Source organism: Nannobrachium achirus, assembly GCF_963921795.1.
Source record: "Nannobrachium achirus genome assembly, chromosome: 9".
NCBI lineage: Eukaryota > Metazoa > Chordata > Actinopteri > Myctophiformes > Myctophidae > Nannobrachium > Nannobrachium achirus.
The window spans coordinates 7,037,385-7,049,499 of NC_137818.1; positions in this window are offsets into that span (position 1 = coordinate 7,037,385).

A 12,115-nucleotide genomic window follows, 5' to 3' on the forward strand; every position below is an offset into this window, starting at 1 on the left:
TTGTATTGTATTGAAAAAATCCTGAACTTGTCCGGGATAGGCACAAGAAGGGTTAATTTGAAAAGACAGGAAGTGTTGAGAGTCAAATGGTGTCAGTTGATCAGCGATGGCGCCAGAAAATTGCGACTGGGGGGGCTATGGGGGGGAATTAATTTTGTCAAACAAACAATATAATAATACCAATATAAGACAAACAAGATTATCTCGCTTAGAGTATGGATAACTGAACAGACCAGATCATTGGCCAAATCTGAGGACTGTAGGTGATCGGATAGGGTTTTTGTGAGGCTGAAGATGCTTTCCAACATTAAAAATATGATTTAATCGTATGGTTTACATAGAAGTCAGTCAATTGTCTTTCACATATTGAAATATATTTTATGTATTTATTCCTTAAATATTTTTCATCAAAATCGGGTTTGTGGAGAGGGGGGGGGGGGCTTAGGGGGGGCTAAGCCTTCACCGGGGGCCGAAAACCCCCTCTAGCCCCCCCCTCCCCCCCCCCCCCCCCCCCCCCCTGGAGCCGTCCCTGCAGTTGATGTTCAGGTTTTGCGTGTTTAATCCTACTGTATCTCTTTGGGTTCATCTTCAAAATCCTCAAATCCATCCCAGTCTCTATAGTTTTTGGACACACTAAGCCAATTCCCAAGATGCACTGCAATCTTTCATGGGCAGATTTATGGGGGCTAGTGTTACTGTCAAAATGGCTAAAAAGCATGTATAGACAATAGACATACATGCATCAACATGTGAGCATGCATACGGTATGTCATTTATGTAGGCTACTTGGATGCATGTGCTGAGGTTAATGAGGATTGAGGGGGGCTACAGTGCATATACAGTACAGTATGTATATGTATGTACAGTATATGGATTAAGGTTAGGATTGAGGGGGACTACAGTGCATATATACAGTACAGTATGTATATGTATGTATGTACAGTATATGGATTAAGGTTAGGATTGAGGGGGACTACAGTGCATATATACAGTACAGTATGTATATGTATGTATGTACAGTATATGGATTAAGGTTAGGATTGAGGGAACATAGACGTCACACACAAACACTTCTATGATGAGATGGAGTTGTCACTTCGTTAAGCAGATGATTAAGACTAATTTAATGCGAAAGGCAAATCTTCATCACACGTGTGTGAATCCTCGTGGGAGACACACACGCGCACACACGCACGTGCACACTGCACACTGCACACACACACACACACACACACACACACACACACACACGCGCACACACACACACACACACACACACACACACACACACACACACACACACACACACACACACACACACACACACACACACACACACACACACACACACACACACAGAGGTTACATGTATTTCATCACATGCATGCATTTTTATTTATGGGTTAATATTCTATATCTGCATTCAGAGAGGAGTTGCCTCAGGCTATGATGTTGTGCAGTGTGTGTGTGTGTGTGTGTGTGTGTGTGTGTGTGTGTGCGTGTGCGCGTGCGTGCGTGCGTGCGTGCGTGCGTGCGTGCGTGCGTGCGTGCGTGCGTGCGTGCGCGCGTGCGTGCACGCGTGCGTGCACGCGTGCGTGCGATCAACCATCATGTCTTCTATTGAAAGAGACAAACTACAGACAGACAGACCTGGAACATTCAGATGTCATGGCCTGGCATTACCACAGGTCTGTAACTGAGAGTTACCGAGCTGTAAGGGTCCAGTGTCCACCTGGTTCCATGTGTACACTCTCAGAGTTACAGGCCCTGTAAGGGTCCATTTGGTTCCATGTGTACACTCTCAGAGTTACAGACCCTGTAAGGGTCCATTTGGTTCCATGTGTACACTCTCAGAGTTACAGGCCCTGTAAGGGTCCATTTGGTTCCATGTGTACACTCTCAGAGTTACAGGCCCTGTAAGGGTCCATTTGGTTCCATGTGTACACTCTCAGAGTTACAGGCCCTGTAAGGGTCCATTTGGTTCCATGTGTACACTCTCAGAGTTACAGGCCCTGTAAGGGTCCATTTGGTTCCATGTGTACACTCTCAGAGTTACAGGCCCTGTAAGGGTCCATTTGGTTCCATGTGTACACTCTCAGAGTTACAGACCTGTAAGGGTCCATTTGGTTCCATGTGTACACTCTCAGAGTTACAGACCTGTAAGGGTCCATTTGGTTCCATGTGTACACTCTCAGAGTTACAGACCTGTAAGGGTCCATTTGGTTCCATGTGTACACTCTCAGAGTTACAGGCCCTGTAAGGGTCCATTTGGTTCCATGTGTACACTCTCAGAGTTACAGGCCCTGTAAGGGTCCATTTGGTTCCATGTGTACACTCTCAGAGTTACAGGCCCTGTAAGGGTCCATTTGGTTCCATGTGTAGGCTACACTCAGAGTTAACAGGGCTTTGTGAAGTGTGAAATGTGAAAGTTTGAGAACCATTGTTCCTGTCTAGGCCGTTGTCACTCTGTGATGAGCAGCTTAGTGCAGAGTGATTGGACAGTTAGAAATGAAGATCGAACCCATGAACCCAGGCGAGAGCTCTACCCACTGAGCTCCTCGGACTCAAAATGCTGAATAAATAGTGGATCTTGATTAGAAAAAAGGTTGAAAACCACTGAAGTAGAGTTACGAAAACAAACATTAAAAAAGTTGAAACGTGGAGATACGAGTTGTTTCTGTTTGCCAGCAACCCCCACCATGCATATTCACATCTCACCAAGCAGAGTAGAAAAATAATAATAATAATAATCCTCATTTCCATCAAATCTTTTCAGTCTTCGGGGGATTAAACTCCAAGTCATCACAACCACAAGGCTGGCTGCGTGACTGGGAACTCTTTGAAGCCACACAGATCCCTCTTAATTCCTCCTTTATGCGGCGATGCACTGGAAATAGACGATCTGCAAGCTGCACCACCGGCAGTACGGCGACGCATGAATCGCTGGTGCCATAGTTTTGTACTTTTTTCTGTTTTGTATGTGTCTATGGAGTTAACATTACTCTAATAAACCCCCATGTGTGGTTATAAATAATATATATCCCTGTGTACTTTTGGTTTCTTCTTGAACGCTCAAAGCCTCTGAGTCAAAAGGCCCAATTGAAATACACAGATATGATGACATCATAATATCATCCCCTCCCCTTTTCACCATCCAACAACACTGTGTGTGTGTGTGTGTGTGTGTGTGTGTGTGTGTGTGTGTGTGTGTGTGTGTGTGTGTGTGTGTGTGTGTGTGTGTGTGTGTGTGTGTGTGTGTGTGTGTGTGTGTGTGTGTGGCTAACTTCATTAAGTATGCCTGGTTGCCAGGTGGGTACCTGACAACCAGGCATACTTAACACTTGGGGAGCCAAACGCGTTCAGGGACGAGTTATGGCCACTAGATGTCACCCTGCCACAGGAAGTTATATCGTCGAGGGACGAGTCAACAAATAGTTAACTTTTCGAGACCGCAGCTTCCCTTTGCATGCCCTGAATCCATTACGTCACCCAGCCAGGGCAGGAAGCCCCCTGTCTCTCCCCACACGGAAGGATTTTACATGGCTTTAGATTCTACTTTGAAACATAAGAACGGCTTTATCTGAGAATGAGGTAAAAACAGCCCCATGGAGGCAGAGAGCTGATTGTTTTCACGGCGACACTTTACCGCGAATTTACCGCGATTTTTTTACCGCGAGTTTCGCGAGCGTTTGTAAACAAATGGAGTACCTCCTCAATCTTCTCTGGACACGCACGTGCACACGCACGAAGCTTGCGGGGCTCATCAAAACATAACGTAAGTCAATGGTGGCACCAGCAACAGCTATAAATGTTATAAACCTTGGCCGCCCATGTGTTAATGAACAGGTGGGTGTGAAAAAAAACATCTTTCTCCAAGTATAATCATAATACCTGATGATCATGTCGCCTCACAGCTAGAAGGTCCTGGGTTTGATTCCTTGCCGGGGACGCTGTGGGTGTGTTCTCTCCTCCGCATCATCAGCGCCCACACCCTAGGTGGGGTTGGCGAAAGGGCCTTTCTGTGTGGAGTTTGCATGTTCTCCCCGTGTCCCCTAGGGTAGGGGCCCTCACAAAAACATGGAGTAATTCTGGTCTCTATACTGCCACCCCCTGGCCAGCCGGGGCGCCTGATGGAGGGGAATGGAACTGGTTGGAATAACCCCGGCTGGACGCGCTACGTCGGCTGGACGGACGCGCTACGTCCAGCCGGGGAAACTCCCCACTGTCAGGTGAAAAGAAGCAACTTGGACTCCTCATGAATAGAAGGAAGCATGAGGTCAGTCGGTTGCTCTCCCCAGGTTGGCAGAGGGAGTGTAGCGCCCAGGATTACATTAGATAATTGACACCAGGTGAAAAATGGGTTACAAAAATCGTAACCCCAGGGGGGTCCCCGAATTATTTAGCGGGGGTCCCCACAGATGATTAACTTAATGTGCAACATTGTTTTCTCACTCAACAGTAAACAAACCAATAACCATAAAGTTTAAGGGTATCTGCAAGTTTCTAAAGTGACAATTTAAGGACTTTTTAATACCTCTGAAATGACAAATTAAACATTGGCCAAATTGGTCAAATATTAGTAATAGTGAAAATAGCCAATCTACAGCATGTAGATCTGCTATTTTCACAATAGAATGTGTTATACAAAATGTAATGCCTCAACTCTGAGTGCTTGTCAGGGTGGGGGTGGGGGTCCCCAGTTAAAATATGATTAATTTGGGGGTCGCGGCCTGATAAGGTTGAGGACCACTGCGTTAGAGAAGCTGTTCTACACATGTGGATGAGACTGTGTGAGACTCAGTGCTCCAGGAACAGCCAGGCAGTGAAAGGTGACAGATTGTGTAGAGAGTGTGAAAGAGGACACTCTGTAATGTAATGTGTGTGTATCGCTTACAGGGACCTCCTGATAGCAGGGACACCCACACACTTATCATCATACACAGAAAATAAAAAAAAATCACACCCGTGTGAAGTGGAGCTGTGTGTGTGTGTGTGTGTGTGTGTGTGTGTGTGTGTGTGTGTGTGTGTGTGTGTGTGTGTGTGTGTGTGTGTGTGTGTGTGGATCATGTGTACCGATTTTTGTGACATTTGAAGAAAATATGTAGGAAAAGGAGCAAAAAGTGTGTTTTGGAGAAAATTCAAGATGGCGGAAAATCTATCATGGCGCAAATGGGCGTGGCCTATATGGGGAGATGCGTCATGACCCAAGGAATCCAGGGAAAAAATATTTTTAATTTTCCGACCTACGGTTCAAGAGTTACAGGCCAAAACGTAAAGTGGGGTGTTATAGCGCCACCATGAGGCCAAATGACACAATTATTTTTTATTTAATCCTTGAAATCATTATGAACCTCCTCTCCAAGTCTTGAAACTGTAGCCCCTGTGGTTTGCGAGAGACAAATAATTGAATGTGAGTTTTTGCGATTCCCATTCTAAGTCAATGGGGAAAATTAATTCACTAATAAATTAATATCAATTAAACTATAGAACCTTTCTCTTAGAAAAGTAATAGCCCACGATTCCCGAGTAAGCCGGTCGATTTGACATATGGCGCAAGTGTGTGGTGGCAAAACTGTGGGACTAGTGGCGTGCCGAAGTTTAGGAAGTCCAGGCTACATACACACACACAGACAGACAGACAGACACACACACACACACACACACAGACCCACACAGCCACGTATAGGGAGCCTGTGTTTCACACAGCTCCAAAAACCCTCCGTTCATTTCAGTGAAAGCTGCTCACCCAGCATGTACAGCATCAGGGGTGTCGCATCAAATTCTGGGCCCTGGGTACAAGGATTCACTGCGGGAAAAATAGCAGATATACAAGCTCACAGCGCGGCACCGAGTGCCGCGCTGCGAGCTTGTAGATCTGCTATTTTTGAAAAATCATGAAAATCTTTGAATATTTCAAATCCTTCTGAGGTTTTTTGAAAAACCCATGTTTCTATGTCAGTGGAGCTCAAACCTTTTCATGTGAAGGACCCCCAAAATGGTATGTATTTGGCCTCGGAACCCCATCTCAAAATATTGAGTTCCAGGGACCCCCCAGAAGCAAAATTTGAGTTACAAATGTTCGCTTAAAAAAATACATATATTCAAAGATTTGCACACATTTTCACGACTTTTCAAAAATGGCAGATCTACAAGCTCGCAGCGCGGCACTCGGTGCCGCGCTGTGAGCTTGTATATCTGCTATTTTTCAATAGCTAAAGTATAAAATTATTAAGGCCCCTCCACCACCTTGGGTCCTAGTAACTCAGTCCCACTTTCCTACCCCTTGTGACGCCCATGTACAACATACATGGGCAACTGGCGGCCCGGGGGCCACATGCGGCCCCCACTTTTACTTAATGCGGCCCGCAGGTAAATACAGGAATACTGATATTATAATTGATTTCAGCTGTTACAATTCCAAACATGACCTGCTTTAATTCCATCAGTCTATATTAGTAGCTTAATGACTATAGTTAGTATAGTAGTACTAAAATGTTTTTTTTATGCCCAATGTATTTGTATTAGGTTCATAAAGTTAACATGAGTATATAACTAAATGTGTTCACTGAAATGAAATCAAAATGTTACATTTCAGGATTCCAATTCAAAAGAAGCAAAACATAGCCGATCTTCAAGCTCAAAACGCATCGCAGCGCGATGCGTTTTGAGCTTGTAGATCTGCTATTTTTGCTTCTTTTGTATGAGATACTAGAATGACAAAGTAGGACGTAGCAATATGCAATGTGGCCCTCTGGAGTGAAGGTGGACATATAGTGGCCCTCTCCATCATCAAAGTTGCCCACCCCTGATGTAAAGTATATACGCACTCCCTTGGGGAGAGCTTGTAGATCTGCAGTTTTTGCTATTGTTTTGCTACAACACTGATCACAGTACTTGCGTGCTCTGCTGGTGCACACGTAGGCCATATATGGCCACGACGAGTGCACAAGATGCAAGTTGTCACCTCCACAGAGAGAGAGTGCAGTCTACTTCAGCCTGCTGTTGCTAACTATACAGTTAGCCACTGTTTAGTTAAATAACGTTTCTTTTTGGAGAACTGCAAGAATAGCTGTTTTCTTTTGTTTGTTGCCTCATTAGCCGATAAACTCACCGCTGTCTTGGTTCACTGTAATTTGTGCTGCATTTTGCTGAGCATGCACGTTAGCTTGTTCACAAAGTTCTCTGGGTTACATTCACATAAATACTGTCTTCACCGTGTGGGGGCAGGGTGCTACAGTAGATATATAGATAGATAGATAGATAGATAGATAGATAGATGGATGGATGATAGATAGATAGATAGATAGATAGATAGATAGATAGATAGATAGATAGATAGATGGATAGATACCTTCATTAAATTCAGTCGCCCAGAGGCTGTACAGCAGTTGAGTTAAGGATACAAATAGCCTACAGGAAAGTAACAGAAAAGGGGAAAAAAGGACTGTTGTGTACAGTGAGACACAGAAGAATCAACCATACAGAGCAAAGTTAAAACATATATAAAGTGTAGAGAACAGTCCAAAAAGTCACACAACACTGTGCATTGTACTTAAAGTTTCTATAATGGATTGCAATTTTATAGCACTTTTCTAAGCATGTTGCAAACTCAAAGCACACATTGGGAACTAGCCTACTCATCAATTCAGTGCCAAAAAAATATACACATGTGATTGTGATATACATGTGTCTGCAATAAGACATGCAATAATACTTAAATAGGTGGTGCCATAGTTTTGTACTTTTTCTGTGTTTCATGTGTCTAGGAGGTTGAAAGTACTTCATTAGACCCCCTGGTGTGGTTTTTATGAGCAAGTATGTATTCTCTTGGTATTTGTTTGTTTTCTCTTGGAGGCTGCCACCTTGTGGTCAAAAGTGTCAGTTAAAAACACAGATACGATGACATCACAGAATCAACTCCTCCCCTAATTACCATTCACCCAACACTGTGGGGTGTGGCTGACATCAGCTAGGTCACCACCCACCATGACATCCATGCATACTTAATGAACTGGGGGGCGGGTGGCCACATAAAAACTCAATTTTAACTCTTTCAGTATACTTTTTTTGGAAAAGATCTTCCTCCTAGTATAATCATAATACCTGATAATCATGTTTTAGAGGGGGGAAAAATCATGGCACCACCTCTTTAAATACTTAAAACTGAAAAGTGTTGAAGTTTTTGCCACTTTATCAAGATTTTAGAATACAAAATAATAAGAAAGGAACTATATATATTTCTTTTGGTTACAAACAAGGTTTCCAAACGACGACGAGGATATTCTACAACACGGCCTCTCCAGCTCTTTAGAAACCATTAAAGCACATTTCCAGGTCGGGATAGCGGTCTAATCCAATCAGGAGAGAGAACTCACACAGGATAGAAGATAAACAACATGAAATAAATACAAATAAAAATGATGACACCATGAGAAAGGAGCAGAGTGAAACAGGATCCCAGGCTGATGAATGGTTTTAATCTGCAGAGCATATCTTTGAATTCACACGGAGACAGATTATCACAGCTCTTTACTTTATGTCATTACAAGGAAATCCTACAGAGGAATAATCTGTCCTTTGATCTTTCTGTAATCTTTTTGCTCTTTTGACTCGTTCATCAGTCTATAGATAGCGGAAGCCTCGCGGTAGCTGTTTATGAACTGTGGTATCCCTTGATACTATACGTATACAGTACATAACACTTACACATGGGCAGCATAAATACATGGCAAATGGTGCATGTATATAGAGCAGGGGTCTTCAACGTTTTCAGGCCAAGGACCCCTTAGTTGAGACAGAGATGAAGCAGGGACCCCCACAACCTGTTCATAGATTCCATATGATTTCATCGTTTGATAGCACAATTGTCAGTGTATTTTGGATTCATGTCAATTTGTGTTTTCAGATATTTAACCACTTGAACCATCAATACTTAATAAATGTGACGTTTCACTCTGTACTTCTGCTCACAAAGCCTCGCGCTGCGAGCTTGTAGATCTGCTATTTTTGGCTAAAGTTCTCAGGAAAAAAAGTTTCTATCACACAAAGATTTGGAGGACCCCTTATAGTAACTCTGAGGACCCCCTAGGGGTCCCAGTCCCCCTGTTGAAGACCCTTGATATAGATCCTTCATCTATTGCACATTACAGAGATTGTGCATTACATTCACCCATTCACACACACATTCACACACCGATGGCAGAGGAAACCATGCAAGGCACCAACCTGCTCACCGGGAGCAACCAGGGGTTCAGAGTCTTGCTCAAGGACTCTTCCACACTAACACTGTTCAAGAAAGTTCTTTTTAAATGGGAACACAAATAAATATGTTACATGTGTGTATATTACTGTATTTAAGATTAAATGTTTCAGATTAGGACGACACATTTAGAGGTCAGGTTTAGGGGTTGGGAATTAAGAGTTATAAACATGATTAAAAGGCTTTAGTTAGTTGCATGCACCAAAACACCGCTGATCTATGAGCTTGTTGATTAGCAAGTCTATTGACTACATTGTTTTCCAGTTTTGTCAAATCAAATGTATATTTGATTGTATTTTATTTATATGGGGTAGGCATTATAAGCATAAGCTTCTGCCTTTACCTTTTCGGACCATACAGTGTATACTGATTGCTATACTGAATGTATTGTACTATACTGGCTGCCAAATCGGACCGAAATAAAACTTTCTAAACTAAACTAAACTAAACTTGTAGATCGGCTATTTTGCGGGCTTCGGCTTATGGTTAAGAAAAGCCAGTCATTCAAAAAATCCTCGTCCTAAGCTGTCTGGACAAATGTACATAGGAATGCCAACCTGCGCGTGTCCGTGTGCGTGCACGGGTGTGCATGTGTCAGCTGTACAAAGGAGGTAGGGGAGCTAGGAGAGGGCTTACATGACCCCCCTGCAGGTGGGGGGGGGGGGTAGCGTGTCACGGGCCCCCCTCCCCCTCCTCCCCGTGGTGATAAGGAATCCCACTCTGCCCATTCATCCGTGACTCTGTACACAGAAACCCTCTCTGACACAGAACTCACTTCATTCATTTATTCATAGCTTCTGCCTTCTCTCTCTCTCTCCAGGAGAGCTCACATGAGTTCAGTGCTATAAATACATCCTCTATACATAGTATAAATAATATAAATACATCATCTACACCAGGGGTGGAGCAGCTTAGATGATACAGAGGACCACTATATTTCTAAGAGGACCACTATATCTCCACACTCACTCCAGAGGACCTCTATATTTCTAAGAGGACCACTATATTTCTACACTCACTCCAGAGGACCACTATATTTCTACACTCACTCCAGAGGACCACTATATTTCCACACTCACTCCAGAGGACCACTATATTTCCACACTCACTCCAGAGGACCACTATATCTCCACACTCACTCCAGAGGGCCACTATATTTCCACACTCACTCCAGAGGACCACTATATTTCCACACTCACTCCAGAGGACCACTATATTTCCACACTCACTCCAGAGGACCACTATATTTCCACACTCACTCCAGAGGACCACTATATCTCCACACTCACTCCAGAGGACCACTATATTTCCACACTCACTCCATAGCTGGGTAGAAACTGGTCAAAAATCATCAATTTTGTGCACTTGGTGCAAAGTTTTTGATTTTTGGTACGGTGTAATGGGTATAAGGTTTTCAAAAACCATCGCAAACAAGTTGGGCTCGCCCCCTAGTGGTCTGTTTGCAATGAATCAAATATTAGATACGTCAGTATATGGTTCAAATCCCAAATAATTGATGAAAGAGATTTTTCAATGGATTCTGTTATATTGGGTATGATAAACAACATACTAAAAATTCAGGAAAAAATAACTACCGGAAAGGCACCATTTTCAAGATGGTGTCCACGATTGGCGTCCACCATTCTACAAATGTCTTCCTAACAGAAAAACCTACAGTATGTTGATATAACATCAGTGCCAGTGGTGCTCAAAATCAAGGACCCCCAAAATGACAGTGTTCCAGGGACCCCCAGAAGCACAGATTTGACTTGCCTGGCTCCAGCCAATAGACCTGCCCACTCTCTGAGTGGACTGCTTCTCTTGTAGTCCGAGCGTTTCAGGCAAAAATCGTGCACTTTATGAAAGAAGCATGAAATTTGGCACACAGTTAGAACATGCCATATGGAACATTTTTGGCTATAGGGGCATCGCAGATGTGTCTTGGGAAACTTGTGGGAGCCAATCAAAGTTGTTCGCATAGACTTTACTATAGAGTAAAATAATACAAAAAATAAATATGCTTTAAGTAGCATGTGAGGGGTCAAACTAGGTGTTATTCGGGATTCTGAATCCAATGCAAGCATTTGTTTTGCACGAAAAACATTCCTTTCCGAGAAACGGTCGCCACAAAACTTTGAAAAGTGATGACTCATCACTAAACCATAGTTTTATGGGGTCCGTTTTTAGCCCAAGGAATGTTTTTCCTGCAAAACAAATGTTTGCATTGGATTCAGAATCCCCCAAAACACCTAGTTTGACCCCTTACATGCTACTTAAAGTATATGTATTTTTTGTATTATTTTACTCTATAATAAAGTCTATGAGAGCCCAACTTTAATTGGCTCCCACAAGTTTCCCAAGACAAATCTGCGATGCCCCTATAGCCACAAATGTTCCATATGGCATGTTCTAACTGTGTGCCAAAATTCATGCTTCTTTCATAAAGTGCACGATTCCATCAAAATACTGCCCGAAACGCCTGGACTATTGGTCTGGTGTTGCATAATGAACCTCTACCTGCTCTGGTCTGAGGCAAGACCAGGCCAATGAGAGTCAGAGCCTCGGAGGAGGGGGTGGGTCTAACGAGACAAGCAAATCAGCAGAAACAGAAAATCAACGCAGCTGAGCTCTTAATTGCTCCCTTTGAACTTCAAAGGGGTTTTAATTGCAGTAATTGATTGAGCCATACAAGTGTCAATAGGTTGTTAGTGATCTCTCTAATCAATTAAAGCATCAAAGACAACGACCTGTTTGATGCCTGTCATAGAGGGGGGTGTTTTTGTGTACACACAAGTCAAACACAACCCCTCCCACCAGATCTATTGTGATTGCAAATCACAATGTGATGACATCACA